Genomic DNA, 27,573 nt, shown 5'->3' with positions numbered 1-27,573 from the left:
TTTGGGGATTAATATTTGTGCTGCTTTGGAAACCATGTCACTCTTTATCATGACACAATTAGCCTATTATCACCCTCTCAATATACGTCAAGCTTCAAGGACAAACAGGGAATACGATTTCTAATTCCATCCTCTTTTTACTACACCCACATACTGAGGCTCACTGTAGTTTTTTCATGAATTTTTCCTTTATCTCCACAAGAAGATGTGCCAGATTGTCATACTGCCAGTAAGCAAAATCGTTGGCTGCCTTAAAGTTCTGGTCTAAACAAAGAGAAAAAAGTTTTAGAACCCTTTGAAAGTGGCCTCAAAGTTCTCGTAAAACCTGTGCCAGGCAGCTGCTGCCGAGGCTAACAAAGTCATGGGATGTATCAAGAGAAGCATAGAGGGTCATGACAGGAACATAGTTTTGGCTCTGTATAAATCATTAGTCAGACCACATATGGAGTATTTTGCCCCATTGTGTGCACCTGTATATAAGAAGGACATGGCCTTACTGGAGAGGAGGCAGAGGGCGACAAAGATCATTAATAATACGGGAGGATTACAGGACCAAGACAGGTTATCAAGCTTGGGGTTATTTTGTTTGGAGAAAAGACGTCTGATTACAACATAAAATTATATGAACGGACAGTACAGAGATTTTTCTATTGATCTTTTTATACCTAGATTGGTAACCATGACAAGGGGGCATCCTCTACGTCTAGAGAAAAGAAGGTTTCACCATCATCACAGAAGGGGATTCTTTACTGTAAAAGCAGGGAGACTGTTGAACTCTCTGCCATATGATGCTGTGATGTTCCACTCAATCAACATCTTCAAGGGGGGGCCTGGATGTTTTTCTGGAAAAATATAATATTGCAGGTTATGGAAACTAGATTAATGAAGATACAATATTGATCCAGGGCTTTATTCTGGCTGCCATATTGGGGTCGGAAAGGAATTGTTCATCTGTGATGGTGCAATTGGCATCAGCCTCATCAGGCAGGATTTGCCTTTCTCTGTATAAATGCAGTAGGGTTTTAATTTGAACTTAATGGGCTCTTTTTTCTATCTTATAAACTATGAAATTATACTCACACATTATATTTTTCTGAAGCAGATATACTTTAGATATGATATGTTTGACATTTATGGCCTTCAGGTAATAAAATTAATTGCACAAAAGTTATTTTGATGATTGAATCATTTCGACCTACAATCAAGAAGTAATGTATAAATATTTAGTCAATGGGTTGCACTTAACCCCTTAAGGACATTAACATCACAGATGCCATGATCAAAACAGATCATGGCATCTGCGGCCATGTGGCACTTTGAATGGATGATTGGAACGCCTGCGGCATTGAGCAGACCAGAGCATAAGATCACCGATAATACTGATCAGCGCTATGCCTATGCATAGCACTGAACAATATAATGATTACTATAAATAGTCCCCTATGGGAACATAAAAGGTGTAAAAAAAAGTTTTTAAAAATTTGAAAAAGCCCCTCTCCCAATGTAAAAGTAAATCGAAAATTTTTTCTATTTTACCCCCAAAAAGCATAAAGAAAAAAAAAATATTTGGTATTTCCGTGTATGTAAATATCCAAACTATCAAAATATAATATAAATGATCCCTTATGGGGAACCGTGTAAACATTCAAAAAAATAGTCCGAAATTGCTGTGTTTTGGTCACATCACAGCAAAGTTACATGGTTTGCTTAAATCCCATTGACTTTAGTGTTGTTTACGGGAGAGGGCCGAGAAACCGTATTTCTGAAATGGGAATAACCATTTAATGACTTTAATGGAGCTGAACCGCAATATCAGAAACAATCTACTAATGTCCCATCTGGATAACCCCTCCTCTAAATGAGGTCCTGCTTGCAATCAAGGGAACATCTAGGCTTTGCTACAGATGGCCTCGCATTTCTCCTGCAGGGAGATATGTGGTATTTCAAGTGAATGGTTGATCAAGTCCCCTGCATTGGCATCCACTCTTTATAATAGTTCTTGGCTTTAGCTAATTAAGTGTGGTTCTAAGCAGGGTAACCCCTTCAATGACAACCATATGACCTCATAGATTATGTAGGACACTGAAAAAAAATGCAAAATAGATACTTATGGGGATTTTTAAAGGGGGGGGGAGTTTCTGTTGTAGTTACAAGATGAAGTATCTGCAAACTTGTATGTGATTGCTATAGGGTGGTTTTGTATTATTTGTACTGTCTGCACTGTTTATTAGGATATGAAGGGAGTACTTGGGTTGGTCTCTATCCTGGCATCAGGGAGTTTTTACTAACTCCTGGTTAACTGGACACCTTTATAGGTGTGTGTGTTTACCCCCCATAGCATAGGGCATTGACATCATTTTTTCAGCTTAACGGGAATAAGCCATACTTTTTTAAGGATATGTGAGTCATGTGTCCAGGTTCTAGTTACCGTGTAACTAAGGTTGCGTTCACATCACAATAAATCCAAATTTTTTTTGGGGGGGGGAATTGAGAGTAAGTTTAGTTTGCATAAAGTCAGTGTGCTCACGCCTATTTATAATTTTCTTTTTCTTTCTTTTCTGAAATTTACACCTTAGAAGTGATTAACTTTCTTTGCATTCAATGCATATGAAAGTAAACAGACAGAAATCTGTGGTTTTCGCCTCCTGGTCAGTGGATTTAATAACTTAATAACTCATTGTCCACAAACATTAATGAAGATAAAGTAAATCCTTAAAGGACATCTGCAGCGTGATTAACACTTATCCCCTATCCACAGGATAGGGAATAAGTGTTTGATCGCTGGGGGTCTGACAGCTGGGACCCCTTGTGATCTCCTGTACGGGGCCACGGCTGTCCCGTGCAGGGGGCGTGCCAGCCGCAGCATGACGTTGCGGCCGGCACGCCTCCTCCATACATCTCTATGGGAGAGGCGGGGAGGCAGCGTTCGTGCCTTCCTGCCTCCACCAATAGAACTGTATTGGGACGGGAAGGAGACGGGGCGTCACCTCGACCTCTAGGTTGACGCTACGCACCTTAGCACTCACTATGAGCGCTAATGGCGGCGCCCCGTTAGGGAGATCGCGGGGGGTCCCAGCGGTCAGACCCCCCGCAATCAAACACTTATCCCCTATCTTGTAGATAGGGGATAAGTGGATATTGCGCTGCAGTTGTCCTTTAATCGACCACCTGTACTGTCATCAAATAGCATTAAAATTCTGACTGTATGGACCGAAAGTGATAACATTGTATTGCCTCTAGCTATTTGCTCTCATAGCAACTTTCCCTCAGGGTATATGGATCTATAAAATGGCTTTGACCTGGTTCTACCAGGCCACTTTCCAAATGACCTGAGTGCAAGTGTAACAGAAAAGTCCTTTAATTGGTGAATCTCAGCGTCAATACGACATATTGGAAGCAGAAGCCAATTGACGGACAAAGCAGACAATTGACTAATGCTTCCTCCCGGGGGGATCACCATATCCCAGAAATATGGGGGATTTCTTTTTCAGCAATTGACCTTTACTCTTTGCTTTTCGAGGGACTTATGAATCCTGTCACCACAGTTCAGCTCAATAGCCTGAGGTTTACAACATTTTCATCCTTTACTCAACAATACAATTACTTGAAGCTATAGATGTTCAACAAAAAGATACAATTGCCTTAACAATATTATAGATCCAGTCATTCTAGAAGATAAATTGGCTAGACTTTTTGTTATTCATTTAGCCACTTCCATTATTATATTGGTTTCTTGCATTGCTTATATCGAATAAGTTTGTATACACAACCATATTTTGACTCAATACAAACTTCAAGTTGCTTATATGGTACCCTACGATACCACCATATGCCTTCATTTTTATATATTTAAGATTTTTACTTACAAATACAATAAAAAAAAATGTATGTTAAATTGGATCTATCGACCTATCAAAAATGTATATTCTGAAAAGAGAAGCGTTTTCTACATCTGGTTTCCAAGATATTCCCAACAACCAGCAAGTGAACCCTGCCTTACAATTTTTTTCAGAACATAGGAAAAGCTGTAGCTCCTTTGAACTACAACCTTTGCGGGAAGTTTCATACAGCATTGTTCTTATAAGTCATGTGTTGTTTCATTGGTTCTGACATCCCATAAAAGAGCCTTGCTTCAAATATGTTTTGCTTAACTGTGAATCATACGTTCACTCAACTGCATCTTTACCGCATGGATCCTATAAATTCATTGTTCTTGGCATTTATGTTTTCATTTACAATTGATATAGGAATACGTGTTTGGATACCCTGTTTCCTAGAGTAATACAATCATCGTGAAGTACAGTACACCAAACAGAACCTATCTAGCCAACACAATACAATGCAGCTACTGTATGTCTTTATGTGTAGCAATATAGAGATCTGTGAAAATCTTATGGTCAATGCATAGAATCTGAATCTTTTCCGCTTGCCTAGTTTGGGTCATAATTTTTGAACAAGAGAATCATATCCCATCTCCAAGTTAGGTTTAGTTTATATCTAAGATAACCATGCTTCTAAGTTCGAGGGAAGGGCGTAAATAGGGCTTTGACAATGATAAGCCTGGTCTTTTTGGTTTACAGTGCATTAAGATGGAGCTCACTGGTGCTAACTTATAAAAAGGCAGAATGTTATAGCTAAAGGTCCGCTGGTCCAGGGATGTACATTGTTTGTCAAACTTTGGAGGAACTTTATAGGGAGCAAAAGAAGGATTACACTGTGAATCAAGGTGAAATACAACTTTCAGCTCATAAAAACTCTAGAAGTTGAGCATAATTTTTTTTAAAGTTTTTTTCCCATAAAGTATTAATAATAATACAAGAGAAAAGTGTGACTTCAAGCGTAACAAAGAATACAAAAGGGCACCAATATATAGACATGCCAGTGTTTGCAGCTGGTTGGTGCACTTGTCTCTCTTATGTCAAAATGGTGTATATTACCATTGGAACCCCATATACATAACATAACATTGGTTACCACAAAAATGTTAAAATGTTATATAGCCATATAATCCAATGATGAACAATATAAGTCTCAAATATACTGTATATTGAAGGATGTATTCCATCTGTCCACCAATTCTCACTACTTATACAGTGAAACCTCTCCAAAAGATCACTATTTTGAGAAGATCACCTCCTTATCCACATCAACATTTATGCAACAGATTTTCAATCCACCATACCCCCCCCCCCCCCCCATAGGAGATGACCACTTTTCAATGCCTTTTTGGGTGGTCTTACTATGTTTATACTATATTTGATAGGTTAGCAAGAAGTATTAACTCCTTAAGGACCAGGCCAATTTTATTTTTGCATTTTCATTTTTTTCCTTCAGACCCATATAAGATCCTGTTTTTTGCGTGACCAATTGTACTTTGTAATGAAACCTCTCATTTTACCAAAAAATTTATGGCGAACCTAAAGAATAATTTTTTTTTAGAGATGAAATTTTAATGAAAACCACAATTTTGCACATTTTGGAGGGTTTTGTTTTCACACTGTACACTTTATGGTATAATGACATGTGTTTTTTATTCTGTGGGTCAATACAATTAAAATCATACCCATGGCTAGGTACTTATAAAAGTATAAAATCTTTTCCGTATATGGGACGGTATGAGGGCTCCTTTTTTGCGCTGGCATCTGTACTTTTTATCGATACCACATTTGCATACATAAAACTTTTAGATTACTTTTTGTAACATTTTTTGGGAATAAAATGTGACAAATAAAGCAGCATTTTTGGACATTTTTTTTACGTTTACGCCATTCACCGTACGGTATCATTAACATTATGTTTTGATAGTTTGGACATTTACGCACGCGACAATACCAAATATGTTTCTAAAAAAAAAAATTACGCTTTTTGGGGGTAAAATGGGAAAAAGGGATAATTTTCATTTTTATTGGGGAAGGGGATTTTTCCGTTTTTCTTTTTACTTTTTCTTTTTACATTTTCAACTTTTTTTTTCTGTATTGATTACGGCATCTGACCGGTTAATGGCATATATCCACGCGATCGCGGATGTCGGCCATTACCGGCGGGTCCCCAGCTTCTGATAGCAGCCGGGACCTGCAGTGTATGACTCGAACACCGCTTCGATGCTCGCGGTTGTGTACAGGACGTAAATGTACGTCCTGGTGCGCTAAGTACCTCTGCACCAGGACATACAATTATGTCCATGGTCGTTAAGGGGTTAAAGGAGTATCACTGCAGGATCAGTGTGCTTGTTTGTAGTCTGTATGGAGACACCCAGCTCTGTATAGGATTTGCAAACAAAAAACAATCGTAAAAAAAAAAAGGTGTGTTATGGGGGTAAACCTTCCCTTTCCTTAAAGTGATGAGAAGCTGTAAATGTACAATTAGAGCTTACTTCTAATGCTGTGGTCAATTTCCTGAAAAATTAGCACAATTTTCAAATTGACATGTATTTCAAATTTGGCGCCTAAACGCTGGAACAAGGTGTCGTTCTTCCCATTTATGAGACAGAGCTTCCCGCTTCATCTCTATAGCAGCCATTTTCAGTATGAGATCCAACATTGTAGAATAGCATTACACTGGGTCTTGAACTGGAGATGCTACTATGGGGACAAAGCGGGAAGCTCCGTCTCATATGAATAGTGATATGTTGTGAGGATCAGGGAGAATGGCGCCTTGTTCAGGTGTTTAGACGCCAAATTTGAAATACACGTCAATTAGAAAAATTGCTCTCAAGCTCAGTTCTGGCACAATAGTCATTTGTCAACATTTCCTTAGTTACCCTTTAAAGGGTTACTCTGCTGGAAAACATTTTTTTCTTAAATCAACTGATATCAGAAAGTTAAACAGAATTGTAAATTACTTGTATTTAAAAAATCTTAATCCTTCCAGTACTTATCAGATGCTGTATGCTCCAGAGGCAGTTATTTTCTATTTTCTGTTTGACCACAGTCTGACCACAGTGCTCTCTGCTGGTCCATGTCAGGAACTATCCAGAGCAGGAGAGGTTTGTTATGGGGATTTGCTTCTACTCTGGACAGTTTCTGACATGGGCAGAGGTGTCCGCAGAGAGTACTGTGGTCAGACAGAATGGAAATTCAAAAATAAAAGAACATCATGTGGCGCATATAGCAGCTGATAAGTACTGGAAGGATTATAATTTTTAAATAAGAAGTCATTTAAAAATCTGTTTAACTTTAGGGCACCAGTTGATAAAAAAAATGTTTTCCAGTGGAGTACCCCTTTAAGGAAATGAACATATGCATATACGCAGTAGGAACACTTAAACACTTCAGTGGAGATAGATGTACACATGCGAGCTGTATTTATGATGCACCATCACAAGATGTGAGCTATATAAATAAAACCCCTCACGGTAATGATTGCCTTTGGGTCGTCATGGCACCCGGTCATTGTCATCCACCATGAATCATGACACACGGAGCGAGAACAATCGGTTCACTTCTCCATAGCACTAGAACATGTCTGATCATCACTGCCGCCGTCTGGCCCCATTCATTAGAAGAGAAATGTAGTTAGTCTGCCGACACTTTATCCACTATCCGGTTTTATTAGGCTGGAAAGATCAGGTTCTCTGCTTCGGGGGATTGGTATAAACTGCCCGGCAGGATGATGAAGACAGTCACTTATAATTACTTCAATATGAGAAGGAAGCAGCGTGCAGACAGAAATCACCCTTGTGTCTCCATAGCTCGCATGTGACTGTGACAAATACTATGCAACATGTGCCCTATATGCAAAAATGGCCTAACTGATCAGTCATCGATTGGATAGATTATATAAATCTGGATATAATAGAAAACTAAACATTCTAGATTTATGAATTCTAAAATCTAGAACAGTGGTCTCATACTGTGGCCCTCCAGATGTTGCAAAACTTCAACTCCCAGCATGCCCGGACAGCCAACGGCTGTCCGAGCATGCTGGGAGTTGAAGTTTTGCAACATCTGGAGGGCCACACTTTAAGACCACTGATCTAGAACAAGAGTTTTCTGTTGCTGCCTGAAAACCGTCAACCAGCTTTTGCTGACGGATCAAGTGTTTGTTTTACTATGGATTTTTTTAAATATTTCTTACATGATTAAAAAGGTCGGGTAAGGGATTGGGATGAGAAAAAAAAGTATCACATACTTACCTTTAAGGGGTATTCCATGAAAAAAAACATTTATTTATTTTTTTCATATCAACAGGCTCCAGAAAGTTAAGCTTTACTTTACAAAAATTGACACTATTAAAAAATCTTAATCCTACTGTTAAGGATGGGCCGAGGGTGAGGCTTTAAAATGGGATTGACTGTGCTGTTATATACTGCCAATTGTCGACATAAGTCAATATACACCACATAGGATGTCGGTATAACTCTCTCTTAGCAGGAAACTCAGCTGCTCCCCAAAAGAGTTCTGATTAATCCAGGAAGTACATTTAGTTTTTACATTTGACAAAGAAGGAGGTTTAGTTATGACGTCAGAATCAGCATGTTACATTTTGATTGGTTGTTTGATTATTGTGTCCGTATATTTTAGCATATCTAGTGTCCATTAATTTCTTGGCAGAAGTTTCTCTACTGGGAAATTCCAGAGTTCACTGTTCCTCAGATATTTTGTCTTTCTACACCTTATCTCAGTTGTATTGGCGTCATTGCAAAGCCTCAATCGTAGTCACAAGCATATTGCAAGCTGATGTATATGGGTTAAGGGGTAGGTAACACATATATTTTTCCAGCAGCAATGGCATATTAGTATTAATATATTGATTAGTCATTAGAAACATAAGGGTCATCCCTATCACCACCAGGACTTATCAGCTGCTGACGTTGAGTTGTTCTTTTCTGTCTGACAACAGTGCTCTCTGCTGACACCTCTGTCTGTCTCAGGAACTGTCCAGAGTAAATCTGTCCAGCAAATCCCCCATGGCAAACCTCTCCAGTTCTGGACAGTTTCTGAGACAGACAGATGTGTCAGCAGAGAGCACTGTTGTCAGACAGAGAAGAACAACTCAACTTTAGATAAGTACTGATAGGATTAAGATTTTTAAATAGAAGTCATTTGTAAATCTGTTTAACTTTCTGGAGCCAGTTGATATGGAATACCCCTTTAAGGCTGCATTCACATCACATTTGGGCATACTGACTGCTGCTGCTGTATCCCCGCCGTGCCCGTGCTGTACCCCATTCATTTCAAATAGCCCGACGGAGTCAGCTAGTGGCTTCGGTGGTCTGTTCCTTTTTGGGCTGTATCCATTTTTGTTGCCGAACTGAAAAGTGCAGCAGACCATGGTTTTCAGACCAGAGGAAGAAAAAGAAAAAAACATATGGTCCAGAAATTACCTGACCGGAGCCAGTGGCTTAATCCATCGGGCTAATTGAAATTAATGGGGTACAGCACAGGTACGGCGAGGATATAGCAGAAGCAGGTTTTCAAATTCTTCCGTTGGATACAGTTGTGGTATGCCCAAATGTGAGGTGAATGCAGCCTTAGAGGTAAGTACATTAATTTGTTTTTTCTCTTCCCATATCCTGCTTTTCTTTACCCCATATCTGCTCCCCAGGCCCCCTGCTCCTCTCCTTATTTTCCCAGGTCCACTGACTCACAGGTGATGTCTTCTCTTCTTTGAGTCGTTGATGTTTCCTTTTTTCACTATCTGGCCCAGACCACTATTAAGAATTCTCCCAGACTTGTCTTCAAAGAACCTGCTAGACAAATATTTTAGGCTCCAACACAATGCCAACCTCTTTACAAACTCCCCATGTGTATTGCCCCACAATAGTAATAGTGCCTGCTTTGTGCCTCCATAGTTAGGCCCCCTCTGTTGCCCCCATATAGTTGAAGGCAGCCCCCCATACTGCTCCTATACAGTAGAAGGCACCTCTGTGCTCCCATATAGTTGTATGCCCTTATACTGTCACCATATAGTTGCAGGCCCCCATACTTTATCCATATAGATATAGCCACTGTTTGGGCCCCAATATAGTTGTAGTCCCTCCCACACTTCCCCCATATAGTTGTAGGCCCCTATAATGTCCCGCTTCGGTACTCCACTGCTCCTCTGCTTCGGGGCCCATAGCAGTAGGCCCTCAGTCCAGAGAAGCAGTGCAGCACCAAAGCTGATGCAGTAGTGACCGTCCACATCAGCCCAGTTCCAGCGCTTCTCCTCCTCTGGTGTCATTTTGCTCAGCTTACTGGGGCAGCAATGGCAGCTAATACCAGCAGCCACTGCTCTCTTCTCTTAAAGATGTCGTGGCACCCTCTGCAAACTGCAAAAAAGCTTGTTAAAGGAGATCTGTAGTGCAATATACCTTATCCCCTATCCAAAAGATAGGGGATAAGTTATAGATCGCGGGGTCCGAGTGCTGTGGCTGTGGGATCTCCTGGATGGGGCCGCAGCAGTATGCTGGGAAGGGGTGCCTGCATGATGCGGTGGCCAACATGCCCCCTCCATGTACCCCATAGAGATACATGGAGGGGGCGTGTCTGCCCCAGGTTTCTGCTGGGGACAAAACTGCACTTCCTGCAGACTGTCGCGGCCCCGACCAGGAGATCCCGGGGGGCCCCAGCGCTCTGACCCCCATCAATCTATAACTTCTCCCCTATCCTTTGGATAGGGGATAAGTTATGTTGCGCTGAAGTACTCCTTTAAAATGCATTAAAAACTGTATGCAAACTAGGTTGTATAGTGGTCTGATACCTTATCAGGCAGATCCATTTATGTGTTTCTGTATTTGAGCCATATATAATTTTCTCATCTGCCAAAATACCTGACGCGGTATTCTGTACATTGATGCATTTCTACCCTGAACTGTTCCTCTCCCATCTCACCATATTCTAATAATGTAATAGTACAAACATTTTTATATCCAGAATTCCCATTACACATGGAAAGTAGATATTCCTCTAGGGTTATAGTTCCCATATCCACTAGCAATAAATTGACATATATTGATTTCTCAATGCGAAAATGTTATTTGTGCCGGGTCTTCCTCTGCCCTCCTCTGCTGCCCCGGGTAATCTTATTTCCATCCGGCAGATTATGTATAGGGATTACAGAGATAGGATTTAGTCAGGCATGGGAAATTAAAATAATGACTCCAATCTAATGCATATCACAAGAGGGATCCTGAGGGAGCCAACATGGACGGAGCAAGATGTGCTTCAGAGGAATGATTTGTGATGAAATGAGAGCACCCAGAATAGCAATGGGCCCTTTGTTGTTTTTTTGTTAAAATAACCAGACCAATATTAAAGGCTTGTCATATTGCAATTCTGACATTAAAGAGTGGATCAGATGGGATGCAATATCGTACTGATGTGATGTAAACCCATTAAAAGCCAAATAATTGGCTCCATGTATAAAGCCTACTACAATCTACACATTGGAGTTATTATAAAAGGCCAGGGGTATAAGTCACACCCAGGTCCTGTGCCTAAGGTGGCAAAAAGTCCCCAAAATGACCACATAAGATCACACCATTATAAAGGGAAGATATGTGGAGGTCCTGTTACAGATTTTGCATTGGGGTTTAGGTTATTCTAAAAGCACATGTTTTACTTAAATAATGGATATGATGGAATCCAACATTTTCAATACGATTTTTTTCTAAATACATTGTTGGACAGTCCTGACCATTTCAGCAGTGAAGTATTCTTCAAACCATATTCCTATATAGCTTGATATATCTGTATATATTATTCTGCATGTATTCTTTTTACATATCCTGGTATATCAGACTGTTACAATGTATATAGGTAGGAGAAAAAATGAGACAGAAGATAGCGCAGCTATGTGCGGTTAATCCTTGAGAGTGTGGGGTAGGAAGGTGTGCTTTAATGGGGTACTGTCACGATGCCGGCTGGCAGGTAGTGGATCCTCTGTGCCAGAGAGGGATTGGCGTGGACCATGCTAGTGGATCGGTTCTAAGTCACTACTGGTTTTCACCAGAGCCCGCCGCAAAGCGGGATGGTCTTGCTGCGGCGGTAGTGACCAGGTCGTATCCACTAGCAACGGCTCAACCTCTCTGGCTGCTGAAGATAGGCGCGGTACAAGGGAGTAGACAGAAGCAAGGTCGGACGTAGCAGAAGGTCGGGGCAGGCAGCAAGGATCGTAGTCAGGGGCAACGGCAGGAGGTCTGGAACACAGGCTAGGAACACACAAGGAACGCTTTCACTGGCACAATGGCAACAAGATCCGGCAGGGAAGTGCAGGGGAAGTGAGGTGATATAGGGAAGTGCACAGGTGAAGACACTAATTGGAATCACTGCGCCAATCAGCGGCGCAGTGGCCCTTTAAATCGCAAAGACCCGGCGCGCGCGCGCCCTAGGGAGCGGGGCCGCGCGCGCCGGGACAGGACCGAGGGAGAGCGAGTCAGGTACGGGAGCCGGGGTGCGCATCGCGAGCGGGCGCTACCCGCATCGCGAATCGCATCCCGGCTGGAAGCAGAATCGCAGCGCCCCGGGTCAGTGGATCTGACCGGAGCGCTGCAGCGGAGAGAGTGTAGCGAGCGCTCCGGGGAGGAGCGGGGACCCGGAGCGCTCGGCGTAACAGTACCCCCCCCCTTGGGTCTCCCCCTCTTTTTAGGGCCTGAGAACCTGAGGAGCAGACTTTTATCTAGGATGTTGTCCTCAGGTTCCCAGGATCTCTCTTCAGGACCACAACCCTCCCAGTCCACTAAAAAAAAAGTTTTCCCTCTGACCTTTTTAGAGGCTAAGATCTCTTTGACAGAGAAGATGTCCGAGGAGCCGGAAACAGGAGTGGGAGGAACAGATTTGGGAGAAAAACGGTTGAGGATGAGTGGTTTAAGAAGAGAGACGTGAAAGGCATTAGGAATACGAAGAGAAGGAGGAAGAAGAAGTTTGTAAGAGACAGGATTAATTTGACACAAGATTTTGAAAGGACCAAGATAGCGTGGTCCCAACTTGTAGCTAGGGACACGGAAGCGGACATATTTAGCGGAGAGCCATACCTTGTCTCCAGGGGAAAAAACGGGAGGAGCTCTTCTTTTCTTATCCGCGAACCTCTTCATGCGTGATGAAGCCTGTAAGAGAGAATTTTGGGTCTCTCTCCATATAATGGAAAGGTCACGAGAAATTTCATCCACAGCGGGCAGACCAAAGGGCAAGGGGGTAGGGAGGGGGGGAAGAGGGTGACGGCCGTACACCACGAAAAATGGGGATTTGGAGGAAGATTCAGAGACTCTGAAGTTATACGAGAATTCAGCCCATGGAAGGAGATCTGCCCAGTCATCCTGGCGGGAGGAAACAAAATGTCGCAAATAATCACCCAAGACTTGGTTAATTCTTTCTACTTGTCCATTGGACTGGGGATGATATGCAGAAGAAAAATTTAATTTAATCTTGAGTTGTTTACAGAGAGCCCTCCAGAATTTAGACACGAATTGGACGCCTCTATCCGAGACGATCTGCGTAGGCAACCCGTGAAGACGAAAAATGTGTACAAAAAATTGTTTAGCCAACTGAGGCGCTGAAGGAAGACCAGGAAGAGGGATGAAATGTGCCATTTTGGAGAATCGATCAACGACCACCCAAATAACAGTGTTGCCACGGGAAGGGGGTAAATCAGTAATAAAATCCATACCAATCAGAGACCAAGGCTGTTCGGGGACAGGCAGGGGATGAAGAAAACCAGCGGGCTTCTGGCGAGGAGTCTTATCCCGGGCACAGATAGTGCAGGCTCGCACAAAGTCCACAACATCCGTCTCCAGAGTCGGCCACCAATAGAAGCGGGAGATGAGTTGCACAGATTTCTTGATGCCCACATGACCAGCGAGATGGGAGGAGTGACCCCATTTGAGGATTCCGAGGCGTTGGCGTGGAGAAACAAAGGTCTTTCCTGGAGGAGTTTGCCTGATGGAGGCTGGAGAAGTGGAGATCAGGCAGTCAGGTGGAATGATGTGTTGCGGAGAGAGTTCAACTTCTGAGGCATCCGAGGAACGAGAGAGAGCATCGGCCCTAATGTTCTTATCGGCAGGACGAAAGTGAATCTCAAAATTAAATCGGGCAAAGAACAGAGACCACCGGGCCTGGCGAGGATTCAGCCGTTGGGCAGACTGGAGGTAGGAGAGGTTCTTGTGGTCGGTGTAAATAATAACTGGAAATCTTGATCCCTCCAGCAGATGCCTCCATTCCTCAAGTGCTAATTTAATGGCTAGAAGCTCTCGATCCCCGATGGAGTAGTTCCTCTCCGCCGGAGAGAAGGTCCTAGAAAAAAAACCACAAGTGACAGCATGCCCGGAAGAATTTTTTTGTAAAAGAACAGCTCCAGCTCCCACTGAGGAGGCATCAACCTCCAATAGGAAGGGTTTGGAAGGGTCAGGTCTGGAGAGCACGGGAGCCGAAGAAAAGGCAGACTTGAGTCGTTTAAAGGCGTCTTCCGCTTGAGGAGGCCAAGACTTGGGATCGGCATTTTTTTTGGTTAAAGCCACGATAGGAGCCACAACGGTAGAAAAATGTGGAATAAATTGCCTGTAATAATTGGCGAACCCCAAAAAGCGTTGGATAGCACGGAGTCCGGAGGGGCGTGGCCAATCTAAGATGGCAGAGAGTTTGTCTGGATCCATTTGTAGTCCCTGGCCAGAGACCAAATATCCTAGAAAAGGAAGAGATTGGCATTCAAACAGACATTTCTCAATTTTGGCATAGAGTTGATTGTCACGAAGTCTCTGAAGAACCATACGGACATGCTGGCGGTGTTCTTCTAGATTGGCAGAAAAAATTAGGATATCGTCCAGATATACAACAACACAGGAGTATAACAGATCACGAAAAATTTCATTGACAAAGTCTTGGAAGACAGCAGGGGCGTTGCACAGGCCAAAGGGCATGACCAGATACTCAAAGTGTCCATCTCTGGTGTTAAACGCCGTTTTCCACTCATCCCCCTCTCTGATGCGGATGAGGTTATAGGCGCCTCTTAAGTCCAATTTAGTAAAGATGTGGGCACCTTGGAGGCGATCAAAGAGTTCAGAGATGAGGGGTAGGGGGTAGCGGTTCTTAACCGTGATTTTATTAAGACCGCGGTAGTCAATGCAAGGACGTAGGGAGCCATCTTTTTTGGACACAAAGAAAAATCCGGCTCCGGCAGGAGAGGAGGATTTACGGATAAAGCCCTTTTTTAAATTTTCCTGGACATACTCAGACATGGCAAGAGTCTCTGGGGCAGAGAGAGGATAAATTCTGCCCCGGGGTGGAGTAGTACCCGGGAGGAGGTCGATAGGGCAATCATAAGGCCTGTGAGGAGGTAGAGTCTCAGCTTGTTTTTTGCAGAAAACATCCGCGAAGTCCATATAGGCCTTAGGGAGACCGGTTACTGAGGGAACCACAGAGTCACGGCAAGGGTTACTGGGAACCGGTCTTAGACAGTCCTTGGAACAAGAGGGCCCCCAACTCTTGATCTCCCCAGTGGACCAATCCAGGGTTGGGGAATGAAGTTGAAGCCAGGGAAGTCCAAGGAGAATTTCCGAGGTGCAATTGGGGAGGACCAAAAGTTCAATCCTCTCGTGATGAGATCCGATGCTCATTAGAAGGGGCTCCGTGCGGAAGCGTATGGTACAGTCCAATCTTTCATTGTTTACACAATTGATGTAAAGGGGTCTGGCGAGACTGGTCACTGGGATGTTGAACCTGTTGACGAGAGAGGCCAAAATAAAATTTCCTGCAGATCCAGAGTCCAAGAAGGCCACGGTAGAGAAGGAGAAGGCAGAGGCAGACATCCGCACAGGCACAGTAAGACGTGGAGAAGCAGAGTAGACATCAAGGACTGTCTCACCTTTGTGCGGAGTCAGCGGACGTCTTTCCAGGCGGGGAGGACGGATAGGACAATCCCTCAGGAAGTGTTCGGTACTAGCACAGTACAGGCAGAGGTTCTCCATGCGGCGTCGTGTCCTCTCTTGAGGTGTCAGGCGAGACCGGTCGACCTGCATAGCCTCCACGGCGGGAGGCACAGGAACAGATTGCAGGGGACCAGAGGAGAGAGGAGCCGAGGAGAAGAAACGCCTCGTGCGAACAGAGTCCATATCTTGGCGGAGCTCCTGACGCCTTTCGGAAAAACGCATGTCAATGCGAGTGGCTAGGTGAATAAGTTCATGTAGATTAGCAGGAATTTCTCGTGCGGCCAGAACATCTTTAATGTTGCTGGATAGGCCTTTTTTAAAGGTCGCGCAGAGGGCCTCATTATTCCAGGATAATTCTGAAGCAAGAGTACGGAATTGTACGGCATACTCGCCAACGGAAGAATTACCCTGGACCAGGTTCAACAGGGCAGTCTCAGCAGAAGAGGCTCGGGCAGGTTCCTCAAAGACACTTCGGATTTCCGAGAAGAAGGAGTGTACAGAGGCAGTGACGGGGTCATTGCGGTCCCAGAGCGGTGTGGCCCATGACAGGGCTTTTCCGGACAGAAGGCTGACTACGAAAGCCACCTTAGACCTTTCAGTGGGAAACAGGTCCGACATCATCTCCAGATGCAGGGAACATTGGGAAAGAAAGCCACGGCAAAACTTAGAGTCCCCATCAAATTTATCCGGCAAGGATAGGCGTAGCCCAGGAGCGGCCACTCGCTGCGGAGGAGGTGCAGGAGCTGGCGGAGGAGATGACTGCTGAAGCTGTGGTAGTAACTGTTGTAGCATAACGGTCAGTTGAGACAGCTGTTGGCCTTGTTGCGCTATCTGTTGTGACTGCTGGGCGACCACCGTGGTGAGGTCAGCGACAACTGGCAGAGGAACTTCAGCGGGATCCATGGCCGGATCTACTGTCACGATGCCGGCTGGCAGGTAGTGGATCCTCTGTGCCAGAGAGGGATTGGCGTGGACCGTGCTAGTGGATCGGTTCTAAGTCACTACTGGTTTTCACCAGAGCCCGCCGCAAAGCGGGATGGTCTTGCTGCGGCGGTAGTGACCAGGTCGTATCCACTAGCAATGGCTCAACCTCTCTGGCTGCTGAAGATAGGCGCGGTACAAGGGAGTAGACAGAAGCAAGGTCGGACGTAGCAGAAGGTCGGGGCAGGCAGCAAGGATCGTAGTCAGGGGCAACGGCAGGAGGTCTGGAACACAGGCTAGGAACACACAAGGAACGCTTTCACTGGCACAATGGCAACAAGATCCGGCAGGGAAGTGCAGGGGAAGTGAGGTGATATAGGGAAGTGCACAGGTGAAGACACTAATTGGAATCACTGCGCCAATCAGCGGCGCAGTGGCCCTTTAAATCGCAAAGACCCGGCGCGCGCGCGCCCTAGGGAGCGGGGCCGCGCGCGCCGGGACAGGACCGAGGGAGAGCGAGTCAGGTACGGGAGCCGGGGTGCGCATCGCGAGCGGGCGCTACCCGCATCGCGAATCGCATCCCGGCTGGAAGCAGAATCGCAGCGCCCCGGGTCAGTGGATCTGACCGGAGCGCTGCAGCGGAGAGAGTGTAGCGAGCGCTCCGGGGAGGAGCGGGGACCCGGAGCGCTCGGCGTAACAGGTACGCTCACCTTACTGTGTTGTACTCCGAGTACAACACCTTTATGTGCATACAGCCAGACTTATGAATGGCTTACTGGAGCTGGGGTGCTGCCGACATCAATCTCGACCCTCGGGGCAGTGTGGAAGATCAGACGTGTAGATGCTGTTGCCACAGCAGAAAAGGATGTCCTTGCAGCGCTCCTCCAGTGGACACCTGAAGAGTCGAGCCCTTACTCAGGAGGGATGTCTGTCGAAAAATGCAGGCCCCGGTCGGCGCGCGTCCTCCTGCTGTCCTCCTGGTCCTGCATTCCTCTGCCTCTATGGTTGTAGGCACGTGACGTCATGTGCCTACAACCATAGAGGCAGAGGAGCGCAGGACCAGGAGGACCGCAGGAGGACGCGCGCCGACCGGGGCCTGCATTTTTCGACAGACATCCCTCCTGAGTAAGGGCTTGAATCTTCAGGTGTCCACTGGAGGAGCGCCGCAAGGACATCCTTTTCTAGTGTGGCAACAGCATCTACACGTCAGACTGTTACAATGTAAATTTTAGCCTGGATTTCTTGTTAAAATAAACCCAGAGTTTTTGATTTTTCTTGTTAAATTATCCCCAGAGGTTGTAGTACATTTAAAAAAAAAAAAAAAAAAGCGCCACTCTTTTGCATTCGTGGTTTTTTGGTATTGCAGTTCAGTTTTATGAATGAGGATGAACGGCAATCATAGACACGGAGGACAAGAATGGCGCTGTTGAGAAAATGAACAACCCTTTGGCTATATTGTGAGCCCCGATAAAGATCACACCCACTGTGAATGCATTCTAAGTACAGTGCTGCACAATATGAATTATTAATAAAACATTGTGTGATGAATGCATTCTGTTTTTAGGTTTCTGCCTGCAATGGCATTTTTAGAGTTAATTATAAAATTTTGTCACATGTTTCACACCCTATTCCTAGAGGTAACACATTTTACACAATATTTCTCTCAGTTCCTAGAAATCATAATATGACGTGCTGTAACAACTGCAATAATTTAGCGGCTCCTTGTGCGAGAAATTTGCCTGAGGCAAGATAGAGATTGGGGTGGTTGCCTACCAGGAGAAAGGAGTACTCCCCGCCCCCCTTGCCTGAAGACTGTCCTTATTAAGTCAGATTTGTTCTATTAGCCCAGGTGTTGTTCCTGTTACCGTACTGGGCACCAAAACAGCCCGAGGCTCGAGTGACCATAATATCAATGTGTGCCTGTCGTCTAGACACAATGAACTTTCTAACCAGAGTCTGAGCTCTCATGAGTATTTGCTCTGAACATATCGGCTTTCTGGTTTCAGTATCTATCTATCTATAGCAGGGGTCTCAAACTGGTGGCCCTCCAGATGTTGCAAAACTTCCACTCCCAGCATTCCCGACAGCAAACGGCTGTCTGGGCATGTCCAGGCATGCTGGGAGTGGAAGTTTTGCAACATCTGGAGGGCCGCCAGTTTGAGACCACTGATCTGTAGTAAGGAGAAGAACAGTACACCTGTAGAAGTATTCCAAACGAATGGTGCGCGCAGTTTCTGGAGCCCAGGTCAATGGCCCACTATTGAAACAGCAAAAGAGGATCTCACCGCAGCACACAGAATTAATCGTGAAAGAAGTCTTGTGATTTATTCCATAGCAAAAAGTGTTTTCATAGCAAGCAACGTTTCAACTGGGCTCATCCAGTTAGTCATGCTTGATAATCACTGGGTGAGCCTGGTCTGTTCTTTCTATCTATCTACCTATCTATCTGATAAGAGGCCACCTCCGCGTGGTGGATGGGGGGACATGTTTTGATCAAAAAGTGCGCTGAGAGCCTCCATTTTGTTGACCAAGCGTGCTGCTGCCTTTTTCTACATGTTTTGTACTTGCCACAGCAGCGTGCACCCGTGTATTGGGTTTAGGTGCTGGCTACATTTTCAGTTTTTTTCTTTCTTTATCTACCTATCTATCTATGTATCTATCTCATATCAATGTATCTATCTATCTCATATCTATCTATCTCATATCTACCGTATTTTTCGCGTATAAGACGCACTTTTTCTTCCACAAAACTGGGGGGGAAAAGTCGGTGCGTCTTATACGGCGAATACACCCCCTATCGCGGCGGTCCCTGCGGCCATCAACGGCCGGGACCCGCGGCTAATACAGGACATCACCGATCGCGGTGATGCCCTGTATTAACCCTTCAGACACGGCGATCAAAGCTGACCGCCGCGTCTGAAGGGAAAGTGAAACTAACCCGGCTGTTCAGTCGGGCTGTTCGGGACCGCCGCGATTTCACCGCGGCGGTCCTGAACAGCCCGACTGAATAGCCGGGTTAGTGCTTACAGGACACCGGGTGGGACCTTACCTGCCTCCTCGGTGTCCAACGGCTGTCCGGGCATGCTGGGAGTTGTAGTTTTGCAACATCTGGAGGTCCGCAGGTTGAAGACCACTATTGGGTTCAAAATCTTGATTTTTTTAGACTTTGCCCCTAAAAATTGGGTGCGTCTTATACGCCGGTGCGTCCTATAGGACGAAAAATACGGTATCTATCTCCTATCTATCTCATATCTATCATATCTATTTATCTATTTCATATCTATCATATCTATTTATCTATCTCATATCTATCATATCTATTTATCTATCTCATATCTATCTATCTCATGTCTACCTATCTATCCCATATCTATCTATCTATCTATCTCTATCTATTTATCTATCTTACATCTATCTATCTATCTATCTCATATCTATCTATCTATCTTCTATCTATCTTATATCTAACTATCTATCCATCTCATATCTACCGATTTATCTACCTATCTATCTATATCCCAAATAATACTGCAGCACTCAAAGAAATAAGTGAAAAGCGTAGTTAGCGTTTATTCCATCTTAGGCATCAGGGCAACGTTTCAGCTGCATGTAAGTAGTCTTTTTCAAGCAATTACATCGTGCAAATGGTGTTTTGGTGTGCTGCTATCTCTTTTTTGTTTATCTATCCATCCCATATATATCTATCTATCTATTTATCCATCTACGGTATCTATCTACCATCTATCTATTTATCTCACATCTATCTATCTATTTATCATCGCTATCTTTCAGTTCTATAATTCCCTCTCTTTTAGTTCTATCTACATTTCCTTCTTTCCTTCTTTTTCCCAGGACAACAAGTAGACTGCCTTTATTCTCTTAATAGCATGTTATAACAGCCCACAAAAGGGATAGGCTCTGTTCCATCTGTATCAATAATCCAGTAAACCAGATAAGATTTCCAAACTATGCTCAGGTGTACTGAGTGCCTTCCTTTTAGCCTCAGTGAAGTAATTTCTTTTCTCTGATAACATTATTACATTTCTTGAATTTTATTTTATTGTACTAATACTTTGCAGTCTATTTTATTTCCCATCACAGTCAATTGACTGGAGGGAGGATGCTGACTTGGCAGAGAAAGAGTATCTCCTAATGGAAATGTATTGCCTTATGGAAAACATTCACAAGACTCACACACCATTCATGTTAGATGTTCATAAGGATTAAATGGTTTAGGACTTCCTGGGCATCCCTGGTGGCACCTTTCATACGTAAATAAATATACAGCTAAATGTGCTTCAATGGCCACCATTACCCAGTGCAAACAAAGCCACAGCAGCTGTCATAAGAGAAGGCCGGGGACAAATTCTGGAGTTTGAGGTCTACAGTATTGTTTTCTGGGGTAAAGTAACTTGTAGTGTGAAGTTTGAGGTCACAATTAAGATATGAACCGAGGCATAATTTGAGAATTCTGGGCCTAAATTTAAAATCTGTAACAGGGCCCCCAACTATAATGCTTTATTTATAGCAGTGCCTTCCTCATATGTATTGTTCTACTTAATGATTCTTGTTGTGACACCTGTCATGACACCTATTGTACATCCTAAAGTCACACCCTGGGCATGAAGTCCTCCACACCTTCAGGAAGAAAAGATTTCTACACCAGCACATACAGGGGTTCTTTACTGTAAGAGCAGTGAGACTATGGAACTCTATGCCAGAGGAAGTGGTCATAGTAAATGCAATAAATGAGCTCAAAAGCGGCCTGAATGCATTTCTGGAGAGCAATAAAATTACAGGTTATGGATACTAGATTTATAGGGACAAAACGTTAATCCAGGGATTTATTCTGACTGCCATATTGGAGTCGGGAAGGAATTTGTCTCTGTTATGGGGCAATTGGAATCAGCCTTATGGGAGATTTTATCTTCCTCTGGATCAACACAGTAGGGCTATAGGTTGAATCTAACGAAACTCTTCTCTTTTCTTTTGCTGAACAACCCCTTTAAGTAACTAAAGATGCTATCCTCCCCTATCATATTCTTTTCCTACAGGGATGACATGCTGGGAACCCTGCAGCCAATTACTGGCCTTGATGGTTTCATGCCACCTACAGCTGAGGCCGGTGATTGGCTGCAAGGTTCTTGCCACATCATTACAATTGGAAAGCCGACACTGGACTTAGAATAAGACTTTAATATCCCAGGAATCAAGTGTATTCATACCATAAAGATAGACCATGGGGCTGCTATGAGGCCCTTGGAGAGATGAGGGGACCAGCTATGGGATAATTTTTGTACACCATTGCCAGGGATCTTGAGCTTCGCTTTATAGAAGCTGTATTTATGCAACTCACTGTCAAAATAGCATGTAAAGCTAGCATAAGCTTATGTACACAACAGCATCGTGTGTATGCATTCTGTATAGCAGTGCCTAGGCACGTAAAGCCAGCATGAATGTATGCACACAACAGAACTGTGTGCCTGCATCCTGTACTGCAGTGCCCTTAGGCCAACTATCAGGTATTGGATGGGAGGCATGTTGAGGTACAGTAGAACCTCACATACCTATATAAGAATGCTCTATATGTCTGTACAAAGCAAACCCTGTGTGAGTAGGTTTATAGGTACAGTATAATCCCATATATATTTCCCTCATTATAGTTCCATAAAACCTGGATCTTGCATAAGGCATCTTATTAGGCAGGATCTTGGGAAGGCAATAGTGCAGTGGTCTTTAAAGAGTACCTGTCATCAAACCATATTTTCTAAACTAACTCAGATTATATTCCCTAACTACTCCTAACACCCCTCCTGCCCTTAAAAAGTTTTAAAAAGCTGAGTATCATACCTTTCAAGTTTTAAAAAGCTGAGTATCATACCTTTCCCCTTGCTCACATTGTGTGAGCTCTCGGAAGGAGATAGTAGGCGTTTCCCAGCAGTCACAGAGTCACTGAAGCCTGTGAGAGCTGTGTCTCGCCATGCCCCACACACATTTCCTGCAGTTGGTCTCCTGCCAGGCCGGGAAGAGACCAAACTAACTGTTTGACTTGCGGCAGGGTACAGAACAGAGCCACCTAGTGGCTGTTTTTTCAATCACATTAAACACATATAAAGGTTGAGAATTTTAACAGCAAGTAAATAGCAAAGTGTCTTATAATTACATAAGGAACAATATATTAAAAGTTTAGTTTGGTGACAGGTACTCTTTAACCTGCAGCTGTTGCAAAACTACAACTACCAACATGCCCGGACACCCTTCGGTAGGTTGAAGACCACTGCTGTAGGGTATGATGACAATGTACCACATATACGTTAAATAGGCATAAAGACAAAGGCGCTGAAGGAATGGCCGCTATTTGTAGTCATTATTTAAAACAGCTGTTGTAGGAAAAATCCAATTACATTTGCAGAAGATTCCCATGATTGACATCTGGCCATTCTAGTTCTCTTTTTTCCAAGACGTTGAATAGATTACTTCCTGCAGCTGTATAAAACATACACAATTAACCTTTTATAATGCATTGGCTCCCGCTTAATTAGAGCTCCTCAGATCACGGCGGCCACCACTCCAATCGTCGCAGATTTCCAAAATAATTGTCTCATTGTCTCAACACATCTTTAATCCTGGGGCAATCTGTTTTTTTTTTTTTTTTTTTTTTTTTTATGAATGAATTAATCCGGGTAATGGATTTCTACAAGTGGCTACAACTGATCCAGTTGTCTTATAGACCACTTGTGCAAGATGCTGCAGATGTAGCAGAGTTGAGTTTGTCACAAAGGATGGTATATAAGACTGCCGGTAACCTTCTATATTATCTACATGATCACAGTGTGCAAATGATGCAACCTCTTCTGTATCTGTAAATACAGCTCAAGCATTTTTTTAAGGAGTGTTCTAAATAGAATGTAAGAAAGCTGCCAGGAAATAGGACAACAGTGATTTATGTTATAGCATGGGAACTTTTACTATGGAAAATATGACTGTTGCCTTGTATCTTTTATTTCCATAAACTCAAAGGCATTCATATCATAAAGGCAAATCATTGGCAGGGGTCACGTCCTGGTACAAGAAAATGTGGGAAGGCACAGTGTAGTGCGCCCCCACCCCGGCCCATCAATCGAAAAGAATGCATCACTGCATTTCAGTGGTGTACACCAAATGGATACGGGTCCCCAGTATGTAGGTAGCCCCCCTTTTCATAGATGCCCACAGTAGGTAAGAAATTTCCTTCATCAGGTAGTAGATACCCCCAGTATGTAGGAATCCTCCCTTGTTAGGTTAGAAGCCCCCAGTAAGTAGGCCATTTTACTTTCTGTTAAGTAGATGCCTCCAGGAGGCAGATATATTTTCCCCTTCTCTCATTAGAAGCCCCCAGTAGGTAGGGAATTTCTGATTTATTTTGCTTTAGGTAGATTCCCTCAGTAGGTAGGTATTCCCCGCCCCCAGTTAAGTAGATGCCCCCAGTAGGAAGGTATCCCCCTGCCAATTAGGTAGAAGTCCCCAGTAGGTAGGTAATTTCCTTTTCTTTAAGTAGATACCACCTGTAGGCAGATATATCTTCCCCTCCCCTTATTAGGCAGAAGCCCCCAGTAGGTAGGTTATTTCCTTTCCCCTGGGTAGGTGCCCCAGTAGGTAGGTAATACCCCCATTAGGTAAAAGCCCCTTAGTAGCGATAGTACTTCCCACAGAGATGAGAATGATAGATTAGTGCTTTGTCAATTGCTAGAGCAAAGCAAAGACTTTCTGGGACACCTATTTCCTACCTCTCTTCCTCAACGGATTACTCCAGCCATCTGTTGGAATAGTGTGTTACAAGAATCTGTTCCTCCATTTATTGCATGAACTGTTTACAAAGTAAAATACTGTGTAACATTCCCATTATACTGTCTTCTATACCTTAAACACGAAGGGCAACAACCATGCCATCCAACTGAATAATGGCTAACGTGTTCCCCAATGGAATCACCACCTGTAACATCACTTAGGCAGACCCCATTGACTGTGCCAGCCTATAGAGCAGGTTATTATCATGTGAAGCCCTGCCATGTGACAGAGGCCATTGTAACCAGGACCAGCTATGGAACCACAGGTCCTGGCAATACCACAACTGTTCACCCTGCTCCTGAGCTAACCTGTGTTCGATTTATGCTTTAACACTGCAGTACTAGTTTTAAATAATTCATAGGAGACTCATTTCTAGGGCATTCCTGCAGAAAAGGGGCTCAGCCCTTAATGGAAAGGACAAAAACTGCCTTGATGCAGCAGTCAACATTCATAGCTTGCTTGCATGCATGTAAATATTTATACGCAATAGGCACCAGCAAAAGAGGACTTCATTATATGGCAATCAGCCATGTGCTGTCGTGTCAAGCAGTGGCTTATTTAATAATGTAAATGTATTTTGGATGGACATTGTATATGTGCAGTGGTGTCGCTATAGTAGGTTTACAGATTACAATCGCGTAGACTTGATGTGAATTCAGTAAAATAGGGTGCTCAAAGAGGTTGCCCAGTTTTCATATGCACTGCTAGGATATTCTGGGTTAATAGAGGGGGCCCTTTATGTAATTCTAGTTCAGTGCATTTCTAGCTCTCTGATTTGAATAAGCACCATGCAATGCTTATTCTCTCCTGTGATAGAGCTATTAACAAACTAACACTTAGGCCACCATACACTTTTTTTTTTAAGAATAAAAATTGTCCGAACTCACAGATTTTGACAGGACCAGCCAACTGCCTAACTTGGCTTTGATGGTCACCTGCTGACTCTCCCATGACAGATAATGTCAACAGGGCATGTTGGATAAGATAAGCCACACCAGAAGGACCTAGGAGTGTCTTAACCCTTCTCTCCATTCAGAACACATTAAAATGCAGTGGAATAGTACATTTTGGGTGTCCATACACATGGTGATAGTGTATCAGTTCTTATCCATGCAGCTTGTACAGCTCAAACACATTGAAATTATGTGTTCTTGGACATATGGCACACAATTATCACAGCCTTGGAACAGGCCATCAAAATCAGATCAGTGGGTGTCTGACTGCCAGACAGCTTTCTTAAGGGGCTGACATTTGGTAGCCCCTGTACATGATATTGTAGCTTGCCCATAACTTGGGATAAACTGCAGTACCAGATATAGCTGCTACTAAATGTGCAGATTCATAAGCAATGGGGAGGCCACAGCAATCGCACATGAGCTGCAGATACTGATTGTGGGGGAGGCGGTGCTGGTAATTGACCCCCACAAAGCTCATATTGATGTCCGATCCTTAGAATAGATCATCACAATAAAATTCCCAAAGAACCCTTCAATCTCAAGGCCCTACTAGGTCATCTAAGAGTCAGCTACCCTCATTTACACTTACTTTCCAGCTCCTAATATGTGAAATAGAATTTTAAGAAGAGGCTGCGGATCCACCTGTTTTTGTTTTTTGTGTGTAGCTCAGGGTGGTACTGATTGAAGAGACACAAAGGTAATGGAGACATATTTTTATGCAATGCTCTTTGGGAAAAAAGAAGTATGCAAATAAGCTCTCCTCCAGAAGCAAAAAATCTATCACATAGCCAAATAAGAGTCTCCTCCAAAAGGAAGAGTCACCCATCTGTATTCTGTATTTGTATTCTTATTCTGGCTTGCGTAAGAAGTAGAGTGACTTTTTGCCCCATCGCACATCACTTTGCACATACGTTCTCCTGTATATATTTTTGTTTAAAAAGACCTTGGAATGACAGCATAAGGGGAAGGGGAAATATTACCTTAGGCAGTGTATATCAGTGTTCCTAAGCCAAGTACCCCCTACTCAAATAAATTACATCAAAGTACCCCCAAGGCTATCATAATATGTTCCACTGTCTATTAAAAGCATAACATGAGCAAAGTACTAATACCCACAGAGACATTGCATGTACCTCCTGGGGTATGTATATCATAAGTTAAGGACCATAGGACCTAAGAAAATGTGTCAAGATCGGATATTTCTTTGTTGAAAAGGGACATATGGGAGAGGAGCTCTTATGGAACACCAATCATTTTCTTATACTATAGCTTGGCCTCTCACTTGTATGGGGTTATCCTGAACAGTTGATGTTGGACAGTGGCAGGCATAATGAAAAATAAAGGATATATGAGCATAGCTTTATACGAAATCCAATGATCCTTCATCCCTCTGACAGGGGTTTCAGATTGATACGTCCTTCTACTTCATAATGGAGCCTCAGTGTTTTTCCTCACCTCATATCCCCATCACGTGCAGCCCTGAGCTCACACAATATAATCAATGCCAACATCCTTACCTCCCACAAGATCCCTCAGCTGTCGCCGCTCTGAAGTTTCCAGACACATGACCAGAGTTCATATTTAGGGTGTGAAATTTTATCTATGAATGGATGGTTTAGCCCATCCACACAACACTTTAAAAACATAAGAGCCGAAATATGACATGACTACAGTGATCACAATAGGAAGTGTTAAAGTGGTACTCCACCCCTAGACATATTATCCCCTATCCAAAGGATTGGGGATAAGATGTCTGATCGCTGGGGTCCCACCGCTGGGGACCCCTGCGATCTCCCTGCTGCACCCAGCATTCATTTAGAGCATCTGGTGCAGCACCGGAGGCTTGTGACATCACAGCCGCTCCCGTTCAATGCAAGTCTATGGGGGAGGGGCGTGACTGTGACATCATGAGTGGGCGGGACCATGATATCACAAGCCTCCGCCCTGCATTGCCAGTCATACGGCATGGAGCAAAGTTCGCTCTATGCACCGGATGTTTGGGGTGCCTCAGCCAAGATCGCGGATCGG

General features: G+C 43.8%; 1 protein-coding gene and 1 long non-coding RNA gene across 5 annotated transcripts in view; one reads left to right on the top strand and one right to left on the bottom strand.

Moving 5' to 3' along the window:
* The window catches only part of GRIA1 (glutamate ionotropic receptor AMPA type subunit 1), a 310,401-nt gene that overhangs the window by 56,746 nt on the left and 226,082 nt on the right, over positions 1–27,573 (top strand). The gene's annotated exons all lie outside the window — the stretch shown is intronic.
* On the bottom strand, positions 140–27,145 carry LOC130267304 (uncharacterized). Its single transcript, XR_008843135.1, has 3 exons — positions 27,063–27,145; positions 666–842; positions 140–264 (listed from the first exon to the last, which is right to left on the bottom strand). It is a non-coding gene; the product is annotated as an uncharacterized LOC130267304 (long non-coding RNA).

Source organism: Hyla sarda, chromosome 4 (genome assembly GCF_029499605.1).
Source record: "Hyla sarda isolate aHylSar1 chromosome 4, aHylSar1.hap1, whole genome shotgun sequence".
In the NCBI taxonomy this organism is placed as follows: domain Eukaryota; kingdom Metazoa; phylum Chordata; class Amphibia; order Anura; family Hylidae; genus Hyla; species Hyla sarda.
The sequence above is the reverse complement of the archived record's forward strand: the minus strand, read 5'-3'. Positions and strand labels throughout refer to the sequence as shown.